The sequence below is a fragment of the Maniola jurtina genome, chromosome 11 (genome assembly GCF_905333055.1).
Source record: "Maniola jurtina chromosome 11, ilManJurt1.1, whole genome shotgun sequence".
Taxonomy (NCBI): Eukaryota; Metazoa; Arthropoda; class Insecta; order Lepidoptera; family Nymphalidae; genus Maniola; species Maniola jurtina.
The window spans coordinates 13,440,192-13,467,403 of NC_060039.1; the positions used below are offsets into that span (position 1 = coordinate 13,440,192).

The 27,212-nt window shown below is 36.5% G+C and overlaps 1 protein-coding gene and 1 long non-coding RNA gene across 8 annotated transcripts in view; one reads left to right on the forward strand and one right to left on the reverse strand.

Annotated features, from left to right (window-relative positions):
* LOC123869656 (CUGBP Elav-like family member 4) overlaps positions 1 to 27,212 on the reverse strand; it is an 895,280-nt gene that overhangs the window by 480,636 nt on the left and 387,432 nt on the right. The gene's annotated exons all lie outside the window — the stretch shown is intronic.
* On the forward strand, positions 5,074 to 23,827 carry LOC123869667. Its single transcript, XR_006796941.1, has 4 exons — positions 5,074 to 5,084; positions 22,520 to 22,528; positions 22,917 to 22,921; positions 23,783 to 23,827. It is a non-coding gene; the product is annotated as an uncharacterized LOC123869667 (long non-coding RNA).

Sequence of the window (27,212 nt, forward strand, 5' to 3'; positions counted from 1 at the left end):
AATATTCGGTTGCAAAGTTACGCTGTCTTAAAAATTTTCATACAAATCTTTGAGCCCCTGTAATTTTAAAACTACATATTTTTAGAAAAATCTAAAACACCACAGACGCAGATATTAGTTTCTAGAATATGTCTGCAAAATTTCATGGACTTTGGTTGCTTAATATTCAAATGAAATTGGAACTACGATTGTATGAAACGAGTGACGGAAAGAGCCCTGTTAAACTTCATTCTTCTTTCTTCTTCATACAAGACTTTGTGACTGCAATTTTCAAGATAAGGATACCTAAATTATTACTTCGCTAGGATAGTACTAGATTATATTTTTAGAGCGCAAAATAATGTAGTGAAAATTAAACCACGTATAAGTTAATTATGTGTTTATCCAGTCGACCAGCACTAATTGGTTATTACAGTTTTGCAACGCAAATTTAACGAAACTTTGCGGTCCCTTTTACTAAAAGCTTCAAACCAATGATGGATCACTAAATAAATTATACACTCTTTTATTTTAATTATAGCATCATGATATTTTTAATATTGGATTAAAATCAATTAAGTATAATATTTTGATTTATAATTAACTAGTAGAAGAGTCGATGCTTTTCTTATTGATCTGATCGAATCATAGTGAATTTAACCATAATGGTCAATCAATCATTGTATCAAACATTGTATCAAACATTGTATGTACCCAAAGTCAATGTACTTAATATGATTCTTTGCTTTATCTGTCGGAAAGCCGATGGTCATTGAGGTAATGACTGTGGTTCGCTAACTCAGTGTCTAACACTGAATGATAGGCACTGAACTCATTTGACATTAGTTTGTTCTACATTGCTGCTTCATTGAGTAATATCAAAATGATTCTTTGTATAAAACCTTCAATAGATTAAAAATAATTGCAAATGAGCTCGGTGGCTATCATTCAGTTTTAGACACTGAGTTAGCGAATCAATAGGCTGTTCTTGATTGGGTACCATGGAGACGGAGGTCACGTAAAGGTACAGTATGGAATGACCTCCAATCTGGGATATAGCTAAAGAGGAAGGAAAAAGACCATGTATAGTGACTTCAGCGATAGTAATAGCATAGTGGTTAAGACGTCCACGCTGGCCTCCTAGTGGATTGTTGCGGGATTCAAAACCGGCACGCACCTTTAACTATTCGGAGTTAAGCAATCGAATTCCACTTGCTTCAACGATGAAGGAAATTATCATGAAGAAACCTGTATACCTACCTGAGAGTTCTCCATAATGTTCTCAAAGGTGTGTGAAGTTTGTTAATCGCTTGTCATTTTGACCCTTCATCCCTTGGCACCCTTGTCATTTTTAAAACAGGGTAAACATTTAGCGCTTGACTGCAATCAGACCTGCTAGCAAGTGATGATGTAGCCTAAGATGGAGCTAGCTTGCCTAGAAGTTGCCTATTCACTCTTGACTTGAAGGTGCCTATTTAAAAAACTGATGCCGGAAGGGCGTCCCATGTCCTAGCTGTTCGGATTAGAAACGAGGAAGCAAATCGCTTCACGCGTGTCCTAGGAAAGAAATTCTGAGAAGAGACACGTGCTATCTAGTGAGTCGGCAAGGGTTGATCATGATGATGATGGTGGCGCACTCTCAGAAAGGTTAATGTCCAGCAGTGGACGCAAACATGCTAATGGTGGAACCGTGACAGAATTTTTACAGCCTAAAATAATTAATACAACCTTGACAGCACCAGCGCGCTCTGGTCCCATTCCGAGAGCGTTTAGTGTTTTATATGCCAAAGGGATTAATGTTATTACCGTCCATATTTCTGCGAACTGAAGCCGTTGAAAGGTCACGAAATCTTGCTGAAATCCATCCTCTCTTTCTGTCGTATAGCTGTATCTCGGTCACGCCCGCGATTCTGTTTAAAGCGATGAATATTACTGGACGCGTTATTCGGGGCACGTACGGAGGGATCTCCGCGACCGCTCATGAACTCTGATCTCTAACTGGAGGATGTAATGTTAAGGAGCATTTGACACTAGTAACGATACGATACGCGGCTATAAAAATGGCCCATATGGTATTAGTACAATATTTACTTTAAAAAACTATATCAGTAGGTATAACTTAAAATACAAAAAAAATTAAAACCTTAATTTAACAATTTTCCGGTGCGCACTGAGGCACTAATACACATACTATAGCTAACTATATTCATAAAGCTGGATATTAGTTGGAAGAACTGACTCACTGTCTTAAAATGACCTAACCAGGTACAGCAATGAATGACGACCAGAAATAGAGCAACTTGTTGAAATCTGGTTAGTAGACCCGATCACTATATAAACATTGAACCCTAGTTTAGTTAAATCTTACATAGCTTTCTGAGCTGGAATCTGATCCGCAAAAAATGAGGCTATTAATCGTGGTGAAATGTCTCGTAAAATTTTTTTAGCATTAAGACTCCATAAATTGACATTAACTCTACAATATAATGAAATGCTTGTTGTACACTTTGGGCTCGAGGCATGGAATCACATCCATCTCTTTTATCGCATCGCGGCGCATTGTCTGTGTGTGCCGATCCTTACTGGACGTAATGATAACAATGAAAAAATTTCGCCCCGCCAAGGTGGAAGAGTTGTGACAACCCAGCGAAAACTTCCTAATCAGTTGTAACGAATTTATGTCGGGTGCGTGCGTGCCAACCTTCTTTTCGGATGTAATAACTCGGTGATAACGGATAGGTGACTCCACGCTGATACATGCTCGACGAGCAGGTTTTATACATTCCCTCTCTTTGCATCGTATCCGTTAGTATGAGGGTCGTGACCTCTTCCATTAATCTTCGACAAGCGACAAAAAACAACTTTATTTTATCGGGTTTTGGTGTTGTTTAACTTTAACTTGTGATAAACACTGGCTGTTTGATTAATGGCAAAAACGACCAACATGTACGGTCGTTGGGAGCCAGCATAACATTATGTTTTTGTATAACCTCTAATTCATCTCTAATTGATCTTTTGATACTTCTGACGCTAATTTGACGATTGTACGCCCCAGCCTCGAGATGAATTCTCGTTTCGAATTCAGAGAATTCTAATTAGAGTTAAAATTATTTGTAACCCTTTGCTGTATTTTCGCTCACTAATCTAACTTCGTATCTGATTCTAATTAAGGTTAATATTTTGGTTGTTGTATAAAGTTTAGAAGATAATTAGATATAATTATTTTGGAAAAAAACTCATGATTTGAAGGCTAATTATAAGCCATGTCTTTAAAATGTCTGTCCGTTTATTTTTTTACTCAGAACCTGATTGGTATGAGACTTTTGTAATTAAAAAGAATCTGACTGTCTATATTTCATCACAATATAAAAAAACGTTTGATATATTTTGACCCGAATTTAATGCGCACTAAGCCATGGCTATAAATATTATAAAGGTAAAAAGTACATGCTAACTGTGACCTTATAACAATCTTGATGAATTCAAAAACAGAAATAGCTTCCTTTGAGCAGCCATCTTTTTATCGCTGATAAACATCTCGATTATCTAGTGCTAGTCACACTGAAAACAGAATTCAGTTGCAATTACGAGCGACTATTATTAGCATCACTATCATATTTATCATTACGATAGACGTCCATTGCTGAAGATGGGTTTCTTGCAGGGACTTCCACATCCCAGGGTCTTGCGCCGCCTGAATCCAGTGGCTCCTTGTAACTCGAATACATACCAGAATGCATAATAGTTTATTTATTGCTAGGTATAATAAGCATTAATTTTATTTCAAGAGTTATCTATATCTATATCTATCTATACATATAATAAAATTGTAGAAAAGTGGTGTCTGTACAATGGAAATATATAAAAAAAAGTAGCAGGGGTTGTTATTATATCGATGCCGAACCCGAAATTGTAATTAATATTTTTTTTGTCTGTTTGTCTGTGTGTTTGTGCACGCTAATATCAGAAACGGCTTATTCGATTTAGATACGGTTTTCACTAATATGTTGTAGTAAGCTTCACTTAGCATTTGGTGTTTATTTCATGTCAATCGGTTCATAAATAAAAAAGTTATGTCAATTTAAAGAATCACGCGCGCCTGAGCATCCGTGGCTATAATATAAAGCGCGGTCAATATTCCACGCGAACGAAGTCGCGGGCACAGCTAGTTAAATAATATTTTGTATTCCTACTCATGAAGATGAATTTAAATATTAATTCTTGTGTAACTCGTTTACCAGGCAGAGGTATAGGTACATGATACGAAATACAGTGTTCGTTACAGTTGTAATATTTGAAACTCACCATAATTAAAATACGTCACATCCAGCGAAGCATAATTAAAATGTGCTGTAGCAATAAAAGTATCAAAAAACTGTTTTTGCGCTAACGAGGTTTCCGTAGGAAATATTATGTAAAGACTCAAAGTGTGCAATAATTTGGTTCTACTATTTCTGATGCTAGAAGAAAAACCATCCGTTCCCTTCATCAAATCGAATTCAAATAAAATTTATTTTCCGGTACTCACGTCGTAGATATTTTAAACATTCCCTTTTCCATCTACTCCCCGGAAAACTGCTCATAAAAATGCAAAATTAATTTTAAATTCTACAAAGTGCCAGCCATATGCAACATTCATATAATTGAAGAGACGGCATACGGGAATATGTAAGACTTTATAGTTTTATTTCTGTTCGCTTTGCTGCGAACTTATTTGTGTGGAATGTCCACTCTGGACGCAAACTCTCCGGACGGCACGGACATTGCACTGAAGGAGAATTCCGAAGACATTCGATACTGTATCGCTTCATTTAAAATCAAACTTTTGCGGAGTGAATTTCATTTTTGTATTATTCACGTGTTTATTCAGTGTGGTATTTTAGTGAATGCAATTGCGATTGGATTTTAAATTTGCATAATTTAAAATACGAATCGTATCCGTTTGTTTATTCCGCATAGGAATTTGATTAAGTATGTTTTTAAATTTGTTTGTCAATGATATCTACATAATTGACTTTCCGGGCGTCGTTTTGTATGTATTTCTATCGTTTTGTATGTGATAATGTTATCACCTTGGCTTGATCAAATGATGATATACCTACAAGGTTAATTTTATCATACAATCCATAATAACTATAGTATTATATTATACTAGAGGATGCCCGTGCCTTCGTCCGCGTGGATTTAGGTTTTTTAAGATCCCGTGGGAACTGTTTGATTTTCCGGGATAAAAATTTGCCTATGTCAATTACAGGCACGCAAGCTACCTCGGTACTTTTCATACAAATCGGTTAAGCGGATGGGTTTTTGGGAATCCCATGGGAGCTCTTTGATTTTCCGGGATAAAAAGTGGCCTATGTCCCCGGGATATAAGTTAACCCTGTACCTTTTGGGTTTGAAGCCCAACGTCTATCAGTTTTCCAAACTATGTGCCTTGCCCATAGCTACTTCAGCTTTGCAAACCGCTGAGTTATGTTGGTCAAGTAAATTGAATTATATAAACTAAAGATGCTGCTTGCTTTATCTATCACAAAATGCAGGTAGCCGCGAAAATAAACCCCATAATTCCGGAGAGGCTTGCTAATTATGCAGTGCGTTCGCCTCGATAATTTCCCATAGGGATAGCACTATGCACTGTTTTAATCATATACGCAAGAAGAGATTGCATCTGAACAAATAATCCTCCCGGTTTGAACCGGATCGCTGTGTAATTTACTGGTAGGTTTGTTGTTTCTGTTTGTATTTCACAGTTTGTTTTTCTCGATTTGCTCCTATTTGAATCCGATATGGGACTTGCATTGTTTGTTTAATTGGATTTATGACTTAGTTTATCTCGGTTCGAGATTGTTCTTTTGAATACTTATTGGGTTTCGTGAATTTTTATAATTTTCTCCCATTCGACACTGGTGTGGGGCTTACGTAAATTTAATTATGCACTAGTAATATGTAATCCTCTTCTGGTCTTTTGTTTCTGTGCTTCTGGTATTTTGTTTCTGTGTCGTGGATTTGCTGTGTAAGTTACTGGTTGGTTTGTATTTCACAGTTTGTTTTTCTCGATTTTCTCGGCTTAATTTATCATGATTCAAGATTGCTCTCTTGAATACTTGTTCGGTTTCGTAAATTTTTATGATTTCCTCCTATTTGAAACTGGTGTGGGGTTTGTAGGTAGGTATTATTTGTTTGTTTGGATTTTTAACTCTACTGTACTGGGATTGTATTTTAAATGTTTACAATCATCTCTACCTCATCTGTTCTTCTGTTTCTGAAACTCATGTGGGACTTGCATAATTGTTACTGTTGTTACTGATTTTATTCTTATATTCTTTTCTATTTCAAAGTTTACAATTACTCAAGTTTGTATTACGCGTAAGTTAAAAAAATATTTTGTCAATGAACTAACTCCATTTTTAACCCCCGACCCAAAAAGAAGGGTGTTATAAGTTTGACGTGTGTATCTGTGTATCTGTGTGTCTGTGTATCTGTGTATCTGTCTGTGGCACCGTAGCGCCTAAACTAATGAACCGATTTTAATTTAGTTTTTTTGTTTGAAAGGTGGCTTGATCGAGAGTGTTCTTAGCTATAATCCAAGAAAATCAGTTCAGCCGTTTGAAAGTTATCAGCTCTTTTCTAGTTACTGTAACCTTCACTTGTCGGGGGTGTTATAAATTTTTAATTTACACTTGTATAAAGTACTATTTATTTGCCAATTTCCAATTCTAAAATTAAAAGACGTTCTAATAGTTTTTTATTAATTTTAAACACACGCTTGTACACGATCACATCTGATGGGAAGTGATGATTTGGAATAAGATGGAGTGCGTTTGCCTAGAAGATACTTATTTACTCTTGTTTTAAATATACCTGGGTTGTGATTGGTAGAAAACACTGATTTTGGAGTATTCCAAACCCTAACTATGCGTATAAGGATTGATGACGCAAAGCGTTTTGAGCGCGTAGTTTTGGATATTGTATAACAATTTTCTCCGTTGATACATACACAAATAAAAATCGCCGCAACACGCTCTCACTCCGAATGTAATCCAATCTAAATCTGCAGGATCCTCCGCCCAGTATGTTGCAAGCCTCAGACACGTTCCGTAATACTGCCATGAATATTAATGCACGTCACTTTATTTGCTTATTTATTAGCTTCAGGGCCCAATAATAGCTTGTCGTCCGTCCCTATAGTCTTTGATTTTTAAATAAAACAACTATTACGATACTGTTTACTTAACTAGTACCTATTGTTAAAGATATGGGAACTAGGAATCAGCTTAGGTGGTTTAAGAAATACGGCTATCCTATCTTTCCTATAGGTATTAGGTACCTATGTGCTATTTTCTATTTTAAAGAAATTTTTCTATTTCTAAGATCTCTTGAGTGTGGTTTTCCATAACTTTAAATTGTTTGGTAACCATATGGATCCCTATTAGGGTTCAGTGCAGGATGGGTGGTTAGAGTTACGGGTACGATTAAATTTTGACCGGTAGTAAAATTGAAATCGGTTGAACAAGTCAGGGTTTGCTAACTTTGGACCAAATTAATACTTAATCTTAGAGGTAACCTACCTATGAATAATGACTTGTGCAACTTATTTTGTTTTTTAATAGTGGTCATAAGTTATGCGTAACCGTTTGTACATGTAACCACCTGTCAGAATAAAAATAAACGGTTGGGACCCGCCAACAAACTTTTTTAACTTTGATCCAAAATGTTACCTTTTTAACCTTTAATCATGGAGGCATAGTTACTAACTTGTGCAACCACTTTGCGTCAAATTTTTAGCCATAACCAAGTCAAAGTCAAAGTCAAACAATTTTTTAAAGTAGGTACTTAACGTACATAATGTAACTTTAACATCCAGTCATGCAACTGAACCTAAGTTGCTTCTTGGTCGAAGAATTTTCTGATGTCATTACAATATGGCAACCCACCGGGACGCATTACGTGTACAAGTAAACAAATAAAATAATAAAAGGGCACTCCGAATTTAGCAAACCCTTTTCAGACTTGAAACATCTAAAAATACTGGTCAAGTGCGAGATCAATCCGCACGTCCTTGGTTCTGCATATATTATACAGAAAAGTTGACCTAATCTGGTTTTGAAACTCTGATTCATGAAAAATTGTACCTACTCGATAATAGTGCCTGACTGATATATTTAACGCACAGTTCAAGCTACTGGACGGATCGGGCTGAAATTTAGCATGCAGATAGCTATTACGACTTAGACTTCCGCTAAGAAAGAATTTTTGAAAATTCAATCCCTAAAGGGGTAAAATAGCGGTTTGTTTGTGTAGTCCCCGTGAATGAAGTCACGAGCATAAGCTAGTCCCTCAATAAAAGGTACTTACTGAAACTGACTGGTATGTACACCTCAAATATTTGAGATTTTAATCCCCGACCCAATGAGAGGGGTGTTAAAAGTTTGACGTGTGTATCTGTGTATCTGTCTGTGGCATTGTAGCTCCTAAACGAATGTACCGATTTTAATTTTTTTTTATTTGAAAGATGGCTTGATTGAGAGTGTTCTTAGCTATAATCAAAAAAAAACGGTTCAGCCGTTTGAAAGTTATCAGCTCTTTCCTATTTTTCTTATAAAGGTTTTTGTGTCTGGGTTTTTTTTAATTATAAGTTTAGTTTGACGCTAACCCCTGCTTTAAAAAGTGCTCAAGTAACCCCTAATTCGAAAGTTTATTAAGAAATAGAAAGTATTGAGAAGAAGTTTATAATTAACATATTTTAATTTAAAAAAAAATATTTATTCCTTATTCGTTTGGATATACGGGACCCTAAAAATACCCCGACAGAAATAAACAAGAATATACGGGGGCGACATAATATTACGAGTAATACTACTTTGGAAAACGGTGATTCATCCGTCTTCGTTACCAAAACTCAGCGGGGCAAGGGTTAGAAAGCCTACATTAAGGCGAATTGTTACAGAGGATTCTTCGTGAAAATTTAATCTGTGTGGCTTTTTTACCTGAAAATATATGTTTATCTTTAACTATATCCTATACGAGAAAACAAGTTAGTATAGCGCTCTCTCTGTCATCTAATCACACTATCACATCACACTAATATTATAACGGTGAAAGTTTGTGTGTATGTGTGTGTATGTTTGTTACTCCTTCACGCAAAAACTACTAGACTAGAAAATTAAAGAGTTCCCATGAGATTTTGAAAAACCTAAATCCACCGTGAAGTCCCCAATAAATGATAGAGACACAAATCTCAGTGGGCGCTAACCATTTTAGACACCAAACAATCTCAAAAATGTCTTCAAAAACGTACGATATTCAATTAGAAAACATAGTTTTGTTTGTAATTGGTTGGTATTCAAACAAACTTTTACAAGTGCTTTTGTCAGTCAGAATAATAATAATTTACGACTGGTTCGGATTGCCGTTTGAAGCCCCGACTCAAAATGGTTAGCGCCCACTGAGATTTTTGTCTCTTTTATTTATATGGGATTATGTAACAGAGAGAGCGCTATGCTGAATTCTTTACGTGGGTAGAGTATACTCAAACTCTAATTAGATTTTGCGAATGGCGTTATATGTTTCAGAAACTAAAATGGGCGGGCAAAAACGTGGGGTGTGGAAGTCTCTACAAGAGTCCAATATGTCCAGCTGACAACGTCACTCGCTTGATGAAGACGATCTGATGACGCAAGTGAAGTCATCACACTAATATTATAAAGGCGAAAGTTCGTGTGGATGTGTGTGTGTGTGTGTGTCACGCAAAAACTGCAAGACGGATTTGGCTGAAATTTGGAATGGAGATAGATAATATCCTGGATTAGCACATAGGTTACTTTTTATCCCGGAAAATCAAAGAGTTCCCACGGGATTTAAAAAAACCTAAATCCACGCGGGCGAAGTCGGCATCGGCTAGTTATAACTAAACCTATATATAAATTATTTATAGAACTAAACCAACATACGTTTAAATTTAATACATATGTAATTGCTAAAGCAATTCCCCTTAAGTCGGTGTGAGAAAACAATTTGCCAGTGGATTTGTTCTGGTATCCGTGGTGTTATCGGTGTTAACCCGGGGTTGAAATAGCATCGATTGAAAAACGTTTATTGTGTCGCTCGATATAGAATACGAATAAACTACGAGTACCACATAGTACCATTGTTATGCTCTTATCCGACTACGAAGAAGTTATGATAATACACATGAATCATACTAATAGTGTACAAGCTGTGATAGCCTAGTGGTTAGAACGTCCGCCTCCTAATCGAAGGTCGGGAGTTCGATCCCAGGCTCGCACCACTAACTTTTCAGTTATGTGCGTTTTAAGCAATTAAATATCACTTGCTTTAACGGTGAAGGAAAACATGGTGAGGAAACCTGCATGCCTGAGAGTTCTCCATGTTCTCAAAGGTGTGTGAAGTCTGCCAATCCGCATTGGGCCAGCGTGGCAGACTGTGGCCTAAACCCTTCTCATTCTGAGAGGAGACCCGTACTCAGTATTGGGCCGGAAATGGGTTAATCATGATGATGATGTGATACTAATAGTGGCATCATACTATAATTTAAAGGCTTTCTTCTTACTTGTGCACCTCTTTATTCTCTCTTGAAGTAACCTACTGGTTATAAAACGTCCCCCTAGGAGGTGGACGTTTTATAACGGTTTTCGGGAGATCGGGGGTTCAATTCCAGGCATTAGTAGGATTTTCTGGGATAAAAAATAGCTTATGTCCGTCCGTGGGTTGCAAGCTGTCTTAGAATAAAATTTTGTCAAAACCCCGTTTATAATAGTACATATAATTACTTAATGCTGATTTCATCAACGTCTAGAGACGTTTAAACGAGGAATAAGAGTCTACAGTGAGGTTGATTTGGTCAGGTTAATTAATCTCGCTCTATATTAACAAACAACAAAGTAAACGGCTAATCCTATCAAACCTCTCAGACCCCGTCGAAGGGGGAGTTTTAAATCACCAAACCGTAAACAAACTCATGCAAAACAAAGTTTCGTAGCAGAGGTCTTTAGAATGCCATTCTGCTTAGTTTTCGCATTTCTTAATACAAGTTAATACGTGGGCCTAAATAAAAAGCAACAGCGGTTTTAAAAACGGGTTTTAAAAATTCTAAACGAAACATTTACTGAAGTCTCTCAAAAATATCACGAATGTTATGTTCGTTGTAAAAAATATTTCATGGAACGTATGTATATTGTATACGTTCCATGAAATATTTTTGACCAAACATCAATAAATCAAGAATTATCTGAATGACAACTGAGCGTTCATAGATCAGTCAGTCAGTCACATTTTCGTGTTATATATTCAGAAGTATGAATTAATGAATTAATGAAATATTCTTTATAGTGTACACCATTTAAAAAAGAAATACATAAAAGTAACACAAAATAGAAGTACATACAAACGCTTTGAAAACTTAACCGTTTAGAAATAGAACCGCTTTCGCTCTTGAATTGAGAACCGTGTATTAAAAGCTGAGCCGGATGAAAGAAACTGCACCTTAAGCGAATACGTGGAGTCAATTTGCGAATAAACTTTCTGTCGTTGGTTTGGCACTGAACCTGCTGAGAGTTTACCAGCTTAAGCATAGTTACCGATGTTTGTTAAGTAAGGTGAAGTCTTTGTTTAGCTTTATGCATTTTCTCTTCTTAAGAGGAGTCTCTCCGTCACTCGCTCCATACAAACGTAGTTCGTCTCTCATTGGAATACTAATCAATCATACTCAATGGAATTTTGTAGAAACTTTCCGTTAGCCTCAATAGCTCAACGGTTGAGGAGTGGACTGAATATTTTACTGACCTATTTTATAAATTGCTGAGTAACTTACAGATTACAGATAGACTGAATATTGAAACCGGACGTAAGGAAGTCACTTTACACAGATTTCCCCGTTTTTCTTTTTAAACTGCGTGAACGTGACGGAGTAAGTAAATACGCTCTTTGGGGATTTAATTTCTGTACATTGCTGTCTTGGTTAAAAGTTAGACTAAATTATGATATTGAATCCAGTATTCGTGAACAGACTTAATTTTTACCCATAAAGTAAACTTTATGTTTAGGTACTTTTTTCTTCTACCTTTGCTCATTTTAGTTTGACTGTCTGCTCTAACCACTTAATGTTAAATTGTACTTTCAATAATATCTAATCAAGAGTTACTTGTACTTAGTTAGCCTATTTCCATCATAGACTGCATATCAATTCATCACTTACTAGCTGATACCAGCGACTTCATTCGCGTGGATTTAGGTTTTTTGAAATCCCGTGGGAACTCTTTGATTTTCCGGATAAAAAATAGCCTATGTGCTAATCCAGGATATTATCTATCTCAATTCCGAATTTCAGCCAAATCCGTCCAGTGGTTTTGCGTGAAGGAGTAACAAACATACACACACACACAAACTTTCGCCTTTATAATATTAGTGTGATCACTAGTTGAGATCGCAGTCCTTGACTGCGATGACTGCCTAACTTGTAATTAAAACTCGGTCAAGTGCGAGTCAGACGCGCACACGAAGAATTCCGTACCATCGTATAAATTATATATAACTTAGATAAAACACTATGCACAGTGCTTAAACTTAAGACACTGCTAAAACGAGACAATATTATGTCGCTGGCATTAATCTGTCTCGTTTTAATTGAAACTGTCTAAGTAAAGTCAAAGTACGCTCTAGAGTCTCAATCGTAGAGTCATTACGGCGTCGTATCGCCACCGTATCGTGGAGTCGAAACGGTTGCATAGTTCCAACTTTTATGATTGATGAGGCACGGAGACAATTTTTCCATTCATCATAGTTAATTTCATTGAAGTGGCCGTGTGTGGGGAACGCGATAAATTAAAGGTGTGGTCGCTAATGCCCTCGCGCCAATTTATTTTACGCTAATGGACATTTTGATTTAAAACCCATTCTCTGAAATGCCTTTTTGCTATTTTAGTCTATGATTATTGAAGCCTTCGGTTATTTATTATTAAATACTACTTCCAGTATTTCTAGGGATCCATACCCGAAGGGTGCTAACGGGATCAAAATCAAAGTCAAAGTCAAATTCATTTATTCAAAGTAGGTACAATAGTACGTACCTACTCCTTTTGATGGTCGAAATTGTTAAATACCCTATTACTTAGCATCCACTGACCGTCTGTTTGTGCATCTGTTTTTCAGCGGGATGTATCTCATAAACCGTAGAGAGTTGCACAGCCTGTATTTCTATTGCCGTTTTAACAAAAATTAATAATAATTTAAAAAATACAGTCGAAATGTGAACCTCGTCCCTTTTTGAAGTCGGTTAAAAATTTCAAAATGGCTGCCATGTAAATTTAAAAAAAATGAGAATTACATAATCTTATACGATGGTGCTGAACCCGTTGTGTGCGAGATAGACTCGCACTTGACCGGTTTTTTCTATCACTTATCAACCCCATGGAATTATTAACTACTAGCTGTGCCCGCGACTTCGTTCGCGTGGAATAGTGACTTTTCGGGCAGCATATACTCTGTACGTTAAAAATGTTCGCCATGATTTTTTAAATTGACATAACTTTTTTATTTATGAACCGATTGACATGAAATAAACACTAATGTGAAAACCGTATCTAAATCGAATAAGCCGTTTCTGATATTAGCGTGCACAAACACACAGACAAACAGACAAACAGACAAAAAAAAATTAATTACAATTTCGGGTTCGGCATCGGTATAATAACAACCCCTGCTACTTTTTTTTATATATTTCCGTTGTAGTTTGTACAGACACCACTTTTCAACAATTTTATTATATGTATAGATTGGTACTTACTGAATGATCAACCCTATGGTGATCTATGAAAACCCAAACATAGGTATAGCTAATAGTATACCACCAGCATTTATTTCGTTGACACCTATAGTGAATTGGCCTCTTTTATTATAGATCAGGGTGTGTTCTGTTATAAAGTTAATGGCATTCTTTTGAGGCAATTACCCTAAATAATTTATGGTCACGACTGATTGATTACTTGATAATATGGAACTATCTATTCCATTTGTTTTCTATTCATTACTCCTCATTCAGTATGTTTATGTCGTTTTATTTAATAGGTACTTACATACAGTGTGTTTTTTAACTGGGACAGTATGGGGAAATCCAAAACCATAGGAGGCACAGGGAAACTGTCTAAGGAAACATCAGCTCTATTTTATTGTGAAAACTCTTTTGGAGTAGTTAATTTTTGGGTCAAACTAACGTTTTTGAACCAATGGAATTTACTATTTTTTTTTAATGCTCATTGACTCAGTTTCATGTAAGGATGATTTCATGATTGTATCGAAAAAAAAATCGGTACAGCAGAAGTTGGTCTTTAAGAAAATAAATTTTTTCATACACTTTTGCATTGATAAGTTCAGAATATTACAATAGACACTCAGCGCAAGCACACACACAGCACAGCACAGAAATGGCTACCTTTTTTATAAGGACCATTATAAGCTGGCCCTTGACTGCAATCTCACTTGGTGGTAAGTAATGTTGCAGTCTAAGATGGAAACTTGGCTTACTTAGAAGCGGTATAGTAGTTTTATTAAATCCATATCCCTTATCGTTTACCAATTATACTTATACATTTCCAAATTGCCCCAGCCGGGAATCGAACCCGAGACTTTCCGCTTATATGAGCACAGCGCTCACCACTGCGCCTAGAAGGTCGTCTGCAAGCCGAAGGTCCCTAAATAGTAAAGGAGCATTATTATTTACCCTGTACCTCTATCATTGAGAGTAATCGTCAACAATACGTCTTAGACATAGACTCGTCGAGATGAACACGGGCCCCAATGAAGAGAAGGGAGTCCGTAGCTTCCTTTTGTTCTTCAGCAAGCCTGAGTTTTAGAGCTCATTAAATTAAAGGGTAGGATTTACAGTCGTTAAGGGTGTACGGATTTGTTGGCAGCGTCCCCGCCATTTTGTGTTGCCTTTTGTGTTTAACTGACTTATTAATAATGTTTGTGTAACTGAGTACCTATTGCTGGAGTTGATAGTTCTTTTTCTTTCATACGGGATCCCAAAATTAAGTAAATTGTAGTAATGAAGAATAGTATTAATGAAGAAGTAATTGCTCTTTTGATCTCACACACACACAAGCGAACGAAGTTGTATTCACTTAATAAAAACAAACTGACAGACATACAACGAAGTGATCCTATAAGAGTTCCTTTTCCTTTTTGAGGTAGCTATACGGAACCCTAAAAACTTGTTGAATGAGCTTTGCCTATCTGGACTGGCATTTAATATTATACATCTTTGGTTTTAGGTACTAGTACGAGTATATCAGACCTTTACAAGGAAAACTGTTTTATAATAGCCTTTTCTCTCGAATAATCCCTCAAATATACCCTAAGTTTTATAAATAAGTAAGTATGCTTCCTCCCATTTTCGCATCCTTTATACCTAGAATTGCTTACAATTTCTATAGGTGACTCAAAAATACTCTCCAAAGCCCTCTGAGGACGCTTTCAAGGTGGAAGGTGAAAGTGTCTGTATGTTATATATTATTTATGTGAGGTTAAACCTAATGCGCTTAGCGCTACTAGGTGTCATAAGCTCTATACAGTAACCGTCCCGTTTATAAAATATGTTACAATAGAACGCTTGCGGTGATATCTTGTTTAGACCTATTTACCAGTTTGTGTGATATACAACTATATCATACAAACTGGTAAATAGGTAATCTTTTTATGTTTCTATACCTCAAAAGAGGAGTTTTCGCCTACAATGTTTACAGTCAGGAATCAGCTAAGTATTAATATATTTATCTCTTTTATTGGCTAGCTTTCATTTATTGATTGTTAGTTTTTTGGGCGAGAAAATAGTATACTCATCGCGGCGGTGGGACGCGGGCTTTATCTCGAAATAATTAAAAAAAATAGTATCAAAAATTTCGAAACCGGCATTCGAACCTGCGTCTTTTGAGTTCACGCCCGACGCTTTGACCGCTAAGCCACGGGGTCGCTTATTGTTTTAAAAAATATTTAGAAATATCCTTGAAGTGTATGAAAACACTATCATAAAAATAAGGGCTTTATCTCTTTAATATATCAAACCTACGGTAGTGTAATACCAGATTCAGTTTTAATCAACAAAAAATAGCATTGCAGAGTAAGGAAACCTATTATATTTTGCATCAGTTATGAAACTATTGCGTTCAAAATTACAACCCCTGAATATTATATAATAGATCGTTTGAACATTGCTATAGATTAATTTATATCAGAATTCTAGTAAACCTTACTAGTGGATTTGTTTCCAAAATTACTTGCACATTGTGATCCATACTAATATTATAAATTCGAAAGTGTGTCTGTCTGTCTGTCTGCTACCTTTTCACGGCCCAACAGTTTAACCGATTCTGACGAAATTTGCTACAGGGTTAGCTCATATCCCGGAGACGGACATAGGCTACTTTTTATCCCGGAAAATCAAAGAGTTCCCACGGGATTCCTAAAAACCCATTCGCTTAACCGATTTGTATGAAATTTAGTACCGAGGTAGCTTGCGTCCCTGTAATTGACATAGGCATTTTATCCCAGTAAATCAAACATTTCCCACGAAATCTTTAAAAACCTAAATCCACGCGGATGAAGTCGCGGGCATCCTCTAGTATTGTAATATAATCACCGAAGCCTAGTTGAGAAGTATGGATCTTGGATGGACAATCGTTTCGGGTGACATCCAAAGCTCTCCGTCGTTATTCAATTTACATGCAAATGTGGCAGTGAGACCGTGCCAATGGTACACTGATGTATTACGTCAGAACGTGTCCTGGATGCAGGCTGTTAAGTTACCAGCGATCTGTGAATTTTCTTTGAATTAAGACACAAATTCTTCAAACACCGTGGAGTAGGTTTTCATACTACAGTTTTTCAATTTACATGCAAATGTGGCAGTGAGACCGTGCCAATGGTACACTGATGTATTACGTCAGAACGTGTCCTGGATACAGGCTGTTAAGTTACCAGCGATCTGTGAATTTTCTTTGAATTAAGACACAAATTCTTCAAAACACCGTGGAGTAGATTTTCATACTACAGTTTTTCAATTTACATGCAAATGTGGCAGTGAGACCGTGCCAATGGTACACTGATGTATTACGTCAGAACGTGTCCTGGATACAGGCTGTTAAGTTACCAGCGATCTGTGAATTTTCTTTGAAAAATTCTTCAAAACACCGTGGAGTAGGTTTTTATACTACAGTTTTTCAATTTACATGCAGATGTGACAGTGAGACCGTGCCAATGGTACACTGATGTATTACGTCAGAACGTGTCCTGGATGCAGGATGTTAAGTTACCACCGATGTGTGAATTTTCTATGAATTAAGACACAAAAGATAAGAAAAAAAGTGAAGATTAAAGTGAATAATTCTTCAAACATCTACCATAGAGTAGGCAAGTGTCCACCACGAAACTTTGTCCTTTGAACTTGTTGAGAGACATCCCCAATATGGCTTCTAAATTATCTTAGACAATTATAGGCCTCCAGCCAACGACATAGGTATGGACTACCTATACTAGTAGGCTGTAGCACAAACGGATATTACAAAACGACCACGGACCTAATTGACATACTATTACCGTTGAAGCAGTTTACGGTATACGCCCCAATTGGTTGTGGTCGCGTTGGATATGGCAAGCGGTGGCACAATCTACCCTTGCGAGTTGCGGTTACGGGACAAGATGGCGTTGAAATGGATTTATGATTGATCGTCTAGTGTTGTATAGAAAAAGATCTACAGTAAAGAGGTGATACCCTGATCATTAACAGGGCTCTCTCCGTCACTCGTTTCATACAATCGTAGTTCCAATTTCATTTGAATATTAAGCAACTCAAAGTCCATGAAATTTTGCAGACATATTCTAGAAACTAATATCTGTGTCTGTGGTGTTTTAGATTTTTCTAAAAATATGTAGTTTTAAAATTACAGGGGATCAAAGATTTGTATGAAATTTTTTAAGACCGCGTAACTTTGAAACCGAATATTTTAACAGAAATCTGGAAAACCACAGACATAGATATTAGTTTCTAGAATATGTCTGCAAAAGTTCATGGACTTTGGTTGCTTAATATTCAAATGAAATTGGAACTACGATTGTATGAAACGTGTGACGGAGAGAGCCCTCTTAAGACTTCTCTCCTATTCTCGGAGCTCTGTGGTTCAAACACGGGAATACTTCTCTAACTTCTTGGAGTTATGTGCTTTTTAAGCTATTACACTTGCTTTAACGATGATTTATGATTAATCATCTACTGTTGGATAGAAGAAGATCTAGCAGTAAAGAGAAGTTATAGACGATGTTATTTCAAAGAAATGTTGAGTCAAATGCTTGTTTGGTAAAAGCATTTGAAATTATTTATCCTTCATCGCAAATGAAGTATTGAAAATTAAGCTCCGTTTATTTATGAAGCGGCTATGCAGTGCTTTGCAGTGTCTACTGCAAAACTCTTTGATTTTCCGGGATAAGAAGTAGCCTATGTCACTCTCTAGGTGTTTAACAATATCCATGTAATTTTTTTTAATGTGGGTTTTTTTGCAGGGGGTAAATTCAATTCAAAATATTTTTATTCAATTAGACTTTTACAAGTTCTTTTGAATCGTCAAAAGCATCTATCTACCACTGGTTTGGAATGCCTTTCCTACCGAGAAGAACCAACAAGAAACTCGGCGGTTGCTCTTTTCAAACATTTGCTATACAATATTATGCCATGTATAAAAGCAATTGAAGTCCTGCGCATTGCTGGAGAGAATTGCAGATCAAATCCACACTTTTTTATCATTTACATAATCTTCGATAGTATAATATGCTTTTCTCAGGAGCATATTTTTAATAGATTTTTTGAACCTGTGTAAAGGCAAGTCCAAAATTGGCTGAGGAATTTTGTTATAAAAGATTATACCCATTCCCACAAATGACTTTTGGACCTTCCTGAGGCGGAGCGTAGGAGTCGCAAGCCTGTTACGGTGTCTAGTCAGCCTGTTGTGTAGATCGCCAATCTCTGGAATCGGTAATCTCTGGAACTACTCAACAAATTTTGAAAATTCGTTCACCAGTATAAAGCTATATTATTCTTGAGTAACAGGCTATATTTTATTTTCAAAAAAATATTAGATCCTTTTTAAAGAGATAATTGTAATAAGCTACCATTTTAGCACTTTTAAATAAACTGACGTAGCTTACAGCTTATATTATAAGTGTAATAATTAAATCAAACCAAAATACAGTAAAAAAGTTTTATCAGTAGGTATTGTTAAACTCAAAGGTCTCTTCATTACAACTATGGGTAACTCTATAGTCTATAGGTACTATATATCAAGGTGTGACGTCGGATTAACAGGTATTGACAAGAAAACCTTATCAAAGGGTAATTTGATATTGTTTACCCGTTAACTAAGAATAGAATCTGTACCTATTAATTTCTATTGTTCGGTTTGATGTAGACATAATAGGAGTTCATACCGTAGTTCATCAGTTGGTAGGTAAAAAGTTATTAGGGTTGCTGATTGCAAAGCCAATTGCTTCAATGCAACTTCGTCTATAAGAACTTTATCCTAACAAATATTTTTAGGGTTCCATACCTCAAAAGGAGAAATGGAAACCCTTATAGGATCACTTCGTTGTCTGTCTGTCTGTCAAGAAACCTATAGGGTACTTCCCGTTGACCTAGACTCATGAAATTTGGCAGGTAGGTAGGTCTTATAGCACAAGTAAATCCGAAAACCGCGAATTTGTGGTTACATCATTTTAAAAAAAAAATTGGTTGTCTGTAAAGTCGGTTTACTGACGATAGTTGAACGTGACAACAAAGGCCGATTGTGCTTCTTTGTCGCTCGTTCCGCGCTCTCGCTTGCACTTCAAGCCTTACATGGAACGCCTCAGAGCGAGGTAACGCCGCATGAGTCATGTTTTTTCGTGCGTGCAGCCGGCTCTATCGAATTATAAGACGTTGTCACGTCAAAAATTAAAATGTGTTCACGAACAAATAATTAGTATTTTCAATTTTCAAAGTAAGATAACTATACCAAGTGGGGTATCATATGAAAGGGCTTTACTTGTATATTTTTTTCTTATACCTTGTTTAAATTATAAAGAAAATCTCCATCTAATCTGTACAGTAACAGAATTTTGGTTTAGTCAAAACACTGTGAGCTCACTAATGCGAAGCTGTTAAGTCATCTAGAAAAGAAAAAAGAACTCAGAACTCAGAACTCAGAACTCTAGACGACGTACGTGGTATAAACGCTATAAACTTAAATCAGGCCATCGCAAATGTCTGTTTGAAAGAGCTAATCTAAAACCACAATACGTATAGCTCCACATTTACTCGCTAATGTTTTTCTTGCTGACAACAAAAGTCGAATAATGACTATGTTTGTTCAGTTGGACCAACAAGCAACACGCTTCGGAGAAGAATAGAGCCTCTCTTTTGTTACCCAAAAACATTCGGGTATTCGGGTAAAATATCCATGGCAGGAAAAATGGCATTTTAAGCACACTCTACGAATTGACGCATATCTATAAAAATAATATATTCGCCCACCCGCATTCTACTAGTCCGTAGCGCAGTAGAAGCCCACTGAAAAATGAACACGGATGAGTTCACCACAAGTTGGGCTAACTCCAACAAACAAGTGAATTTTAGCCGGTCAACATTATACCTCAATATTAAAATTTCTTGACCAAGTGGTCCGCTACTTTGGCATAGCAGAACGATGCCTTTAGCACCTCTCTTCGAGGGGAGTCTCTTTGTTTGTTAGGTTAAACTCTCCTTTCTGTTTCAATTAGCACAGCAAAGGTCGGGAGCAAACGAACCGTTACGGTAATGGCACGGTCTGTTTAATGTGGCCTAAGTGCATTGCCGTTTCAACATAGCGTACCTGTTTTTAATGTGGTGCTACACGCGAAATGTATTTAAAAATGGTATATACGCTTATTATCACTATCGCTATATATACCTACTTAGTTGTCTATATTTATGTTTAAGTGATAAGTTCTAAAAGTTCTAGACAGATTTTATTTAATTATGATAGATAGATGGTAAGAGAAAAAATTGGTTGTCTGTAAAGTCGGTTTACTGACGATAGTTGATCGTGACAACAAAGGCTGATTGTGCTTCTTTGTCGCTCGTTCCGCGCTCTCGCTTGCACTTCAAGCCTTACATGGAACGCCTCAGAGCGAGGTAACGCCGCATGAGTCATGTTTTTTCGTGCGTGCAGCCGGCTCTATCGAATTATAAGACGTTGTCACGTCAAAAAGGTTCTGCGATGAAATAAATGCGAAAGTGTGTTTGTTGGTTAGTTTGTTGCTTTATTAGTTTGTCCTTAAATGACGCCGCAAAGGAACAACAGAGCGGCATAATTTGTTGCACCGATATAGTTCAAGATCTGGTAATGCATACACTAATTTATAAGTATATCTCGGAAAATCAATCCCCACGGGATTTCAAAAACCTTAATCAGCGCTTACAAAGTCGCGGGTATCTAGTATAATATAAAATGAACAAAAAATTTCATCTTTATTCGTTAGTTAATTATTATTAGAAGATTGAAAAATCAGCCAACACCCGAAGAAATGCAGCGGGATATAAAAATCTCTACGTCAAAGAAATATCTTTCTGATACATTTGCACAGTAAAAATGCACAGCGGAATAATTATGTTCAATTAATAAGTAAGAAGCATTTCCAAAGCGTTTCATAGTTGAGTACGCCTTAAAGTAAGGCTATGTCTCATCGGGTCGGAAAATACCGCTTCGCTATTAGCCTGGAGCGCCTTGTATAATTGCATTTCACAACAAATTACAAGTTAGAATGAAGTAGAAACATGGACGGCAACTTCTGCCCGTCTTGGGGTAAATTGCCGCGGAGTTGATGACGCCTTTTTGCATACATGAAATCCATCACTACCATATTATAAATCCAAAAGTGTGTTTATTTGTCCTTCAATCACGTCGCAACAGAGCAATGTATTGACGTGATTTTTGCATGGGTATATTTAAAGACCTGGAAAGTTACTTAAGCTACTTTTTATCCTTGAAAATCAAAGAGTTTCCACGGATAGTTGATTAGGTACGTCTTTAAGTAAGGCTATGTCTCATCGGGTCGGAAAATACCGCTGTGCTATTAGCCTGGAGCGCCTTGTATAATTGCATTTCACAACAAATTACAAGTTAGAATGAAGTAGAAACATGGACGGGAACTTCTGCCCGTCTTGGGGTAAATTGCCGCAAAGTTGATGCCGCCATTTTGGATATATGAAATCCATGTATAAGTAATATGTGAAAGCGTATTTACTTAATACTGTGATAGGTTAGTAATTGAGCGTGTATGCTTCCGAAATGGTCGCGGGTTATATTCCTGTCAAATATTTTTGATACAGATACAACTAAGTATGATACTCGTAGGTGAATATGCCTTCATTAACGTTTTCGCTCAACGTTTATGATACGAATCGCTAAGGTGTAGAATGTCATTCCGACGTCCGTGTTACTTGACTGAACTTGAATTCATTAAGGCAAGAGTGGTTAGTAGGGTTTGTTCCCGGGAATTCCCGGGAAATCGGTCGGTCTCGTACCCGGGAAATTCAGCTCGAGAAAAGTCGAGACATCGAGAAGTTTAAATAAACATTTTTACGCTTAGCTTTCTTTGTAAATGCGAGGCGGCAGCGGCATCCTTTGACAGCACGGCTCGTGTCTGTCGGTATCCTTTGTTTTTGCCTTAATCTCTTATTTAATTACATTAAAACTGCCAAAAATTGTGATACCATACCACCCACATAGTGAGATTAGTGAGTGATCTTTAGTTATGATGAGAAAAATTATGATTGTTTTTAGTTAAGATGTTTGTTTTAAGCTGATTGTTAACAGAGATTTTGTTTTTTATTAAAGATTAGTGAGATTAGTTATAATAAGAAGAAGTATGATTGTTTTTAGTTAAGATGTTTGTTTTAAGCTGATTGTTAACAGAGATTTTGTTTTTTATTAAAGATTAGTGAGATTAGTTATAATAAGAAGAAGTATGATTGTTTTTAGTTAAGATGTTTGTTTTAAGCTGATTGTTAACAGAGATTTTGTTTTTTATTAAAGATTAGTGAGATTAGTTATAATAAGAAGAAGTATGATTGTTTTTAGTTAAGATGTTTGTTTTAAGCTGATTGTTAACAGAGATTTTGTTTTTTATTAAAGATTAGTGAGATTAGTTATAATAAGAAGAAGTATGATTGTTTTTAGTTAAGATGTTTGTTTTAAGCTGATTGTTAACAGAGATTTTGTTTTTTATTACAGATTAGTGAGATTAGTTATAATAAGAAGAAGTATGATTGTTTTTAGTTAAGATGTTTGTTTTAAGCTGATTGTTAACAGAGATTTTGTTTTTTATTAAAGATTAGTGAGATTAGTTATAATAAGAAGAAGTATGATTGTTTTTAGTTAAGATGTTTGTTTTAAGCTGATTGTTAACAGAGATTTTGTTTTTTATTACAGATTAGTGAGATGAGATTAGTTATGATAAGGAGAAGAAGTATGATTGTTTTTAGTTAGCAATTTTGTTTTGAGCTGATTTTTTATTGAGAACTTGTTTTTTTTGTTAAAAATTATGTTGATTTTTTTCATGTAAAATAAACACAGTTAAATTAAAGACTCTTTTTATTAATTAAACAAAAATTTAGACGTATTTTATTTTTTCTCGACAACCCGAGAAGACCCGAGAAATCAGGCTCGAGAAGTCTCGACACCCGAGAACTAAAAAACCTCGAGAAATCGGAAACCCTAGTGGTTAGGCATCTTCTAGGCAAGCGCACTCCAGTCTAGACCACATCATTGCTGTTCCTCAGGCTGTTCTCAGGTTATTGGTTGTAGCCAAGCGCAAGCCTACCTCACAATTATGTTTGAATCAAAATTAACACTGACAGGCTGGATTAAATTTTAAATCATATTATCTACCTACCAATATATTATGAAGTACTTATTACGAAAGGTTCCTAGTTACTATAAAGATCCTAGGCCCTTAAGTAGTCTAGTAGAAAACGAATAAAAATTGGCAATTTTTTGCAATCCAAATAATCACAATAATTTTTAAGAAAGTACCATAATTACAATGCTCTTTTCTGCTAAGTTGCTCATACTCAATCATTATAATAGGAGCAATATATTTTCTTGGAAATTTTGCAATCAATCCACCTATCATACTCATATTACACTTAAATGCAAAAGTGTGTTAGTTTCTTGGTTTATCCTCCAATCATGCAATTTACATTTATGCACATTTATTAAGACGATCGCAGTCGGGTGTTAGTTCTCAACTTTATCTTCTTTATACCATCCATACTAATATTATAAATGCGAAAGTGTGTCTGTCTGTCTGTCTGTCTGCTATGTTTTCACGGCCCAACCGCTGAACCGATTTTAATGAAATTTGGTACAGACTTGGGATACATCCCGGGGAAGGACATAGGCTACTTTTTATTCCGGAAAATCAAAGAGTTCCTAAGGGATTTAAAAAATCGAAATCCACGCGGGCGAAGCCGCGGGCATCCCCTAGTACTTTATAATTTTACAGTCTCTATTTTTTACGTATAAAAGGGTAAAGTCAGAATATTCGAAATCAAACAATTATCTTACGTAAATTGCATTCCCTCTGCGCCAACAATTCTAAATTAAAGCCAAAGATACACCGAGGGGTGGAGAGTGGGAGGGGTGGGTACGCAATTTCCGCGAACCTTCAGATCAATTAATTAGGAGCCCTTGAAATTGAACCGGTCATCTTTAAATAAATTCCGGATAAGTTTTGCTGGCGGATAAAGGTTTATAAAGTGGGATAATTTTAGAGTTTGTCAATTGATTTTTTAACCCCCGAGCCAAAAAGAGGGGTGTTATAAGTTTTACGTGTGTATCTGTCTGTGGCATCGTAGCTCCTAAACTAATGAACCGATTTTAATGTAGTTTTGTTTTGTTTGAAAGGTGGCTTGATCGAGAGTGTTCTTAGCTACGAGTATAATCCAAGAAAATCGGTTCAGCCGTTTCAAAGTTATCAGCACAAGTCTAACTATTGCGGTTCATGAGATCGAGATATAGAAGAGCTCCGGCACAATGCGCATAGAAACCGATCAGAGGTACTTATGGGTCAAAAGAAACCGCCATACCCCTTCCAAGTTAGACTTTCTTCTTAGACTGTATCATCACTTAGGTATCACGAAGTACAGCTGCCTTCCTAACGCATTGCTTCGTGCGATACCGGGAAAGCCGTGAGCGGGGACATCGAAGAGTGGAGGAGGTTTTTAGTCCGTACGTCACTGCGAAACACCTGCAATGTTTATCCATGAGGATACCGCCTATGGCATGCCCAAAAATCCTCTTGGATTTTTAGGGTGCCGTACCTCAAAAGGAAAAATCGGAACCCTTATAGGATCACTTTGTTGTCTGTCTGTCTGTCTGTCAAGAAACCTATAGGGTACTTCCCGTTGACTTAGAATCATGAAATTTGGTAGGTAGGTAGGTCTTATAGCACAAGTACAGTAATAAATCTGAAAACCGCGAATTTGTGGTTACATCATTTAAAAAAAATTTAAAATGTGTTTCAATTTTCAAAGTAAGATAACTATACCAAGTGGTGTATCATATGAAAGGGCTTTACTTGTACATTCTAAAACAGATTTTTATTTATTTTTATGTATAATAGTTTTTGCTTTATCGTGCAAAATGTTGGACAAAATACCCGCGTACGGAACCCTCCGTGCGCGAGTCTGACTCGCACTTGGCCGGATTTTTCATTAATAAAACCACCAGGTGAGATCACAATCTAGGGCTAACTTGTATAGAAATAAAAAATAAAACACCCAAGAGGTTTTACTTTAGAGATGATACAAGAAATCGCGAAGCACAACCCGAATGTTAAATATCAAAGTGGGAACACCTGAGATGATAATATATGCAAATTACCTCTTAACTTGGCGGAGGAGTGCTGTATCAAAGTTGTTATTTGTGTGTTTTACGTTGCGATGATTTACGCGCTCCGGATTCTGAACTATACACACGGATCTTGCGCGGAGTCAACAGAGGAAAATTTCATTTCATTTCGTTTCATTTCATTTATTTGCATAGATTGAGGAGTACAATTATTAGATGTTATGCTTATGGGTACAGAAACTACAATCTGCCACGGAGTTCCCCTCTACTAGGTGGTTTGGTTCATCTTGGTTGTAGTTCACTTTACAACGTTTTCAATGCACTCATGTAAGCTTATCTTCTATTGTATTTGTAACTAAACGATGCCCACCACTTCGTCCACGAGGGTTCAGATTTTTACATGAGGTACTAAAAATCCCGTGAGAACTTCTGGTTCATTTGGGATAAATTTTGTCAAAATAATTAGTTTTACAGATGGGCCGTGAAAAGCCAGCAGAAGCTTGAAATTATTGCCAGAATAAGTAGTTCTCAGCTATAAGATGTAAAATGTGGCAAAATGTAAGACATTAATGTTTTTCTTTCTTTTTCTCAGATAGGATGGTTGAATACTCCAGATTACGGTTAGCGCGGGTGGCAAGCGCGGCTCGAATTTCCGCTGATGCAAAACTGTGAAATGCGTTTAGTACCGTGCGGTTTAGAGCCCTGGCAGCAAACCGCGTGCGGTCACGGATCATCGGCGACTGTGGTCGATTTCACTATGAACGATAAAGAAAATACGAGTATAAAGCTCATACTCCGCATGCTTACCGTTAGTTAGTTAGTAAGTGAAACTGTGCAATCACATATAGATAAAGGAAAGTGTTGCTATAACTGGCGGCTACAAGTATTGCAGAAGAAATTCAAAATTGCTGGCGATCACTATGGATTGGACACAATTAATGCAATACAAGGACTCAAGAAAGTAGAAGAAGTAAACGATTGATTGATTGATTAATCGATTGACTGAAGGAAGAAGAAGTGTTTAAAGTTTGTATTTAAGTTGTATTATTTATTCTCAAGATCCGTATGTGCGACAGTGTAAAGAAGCAGAGTTACTGTAATTGGTTCCAAATGTAGCAGGTGCCTCGTGATGAGCAACATCATTCCCTCCGCCGACTCCTTACTTTGTCTAATGACGTCGGAATGTAATATCAATCTTGTTATTTGTATTCTAATTTATTTAGCGGCTCATTTTGTTTCATCTAATTAGTTTGCTTTGTTACTAACTTTACATATTAAAATTTCATCACCATCTAATCAACTGAT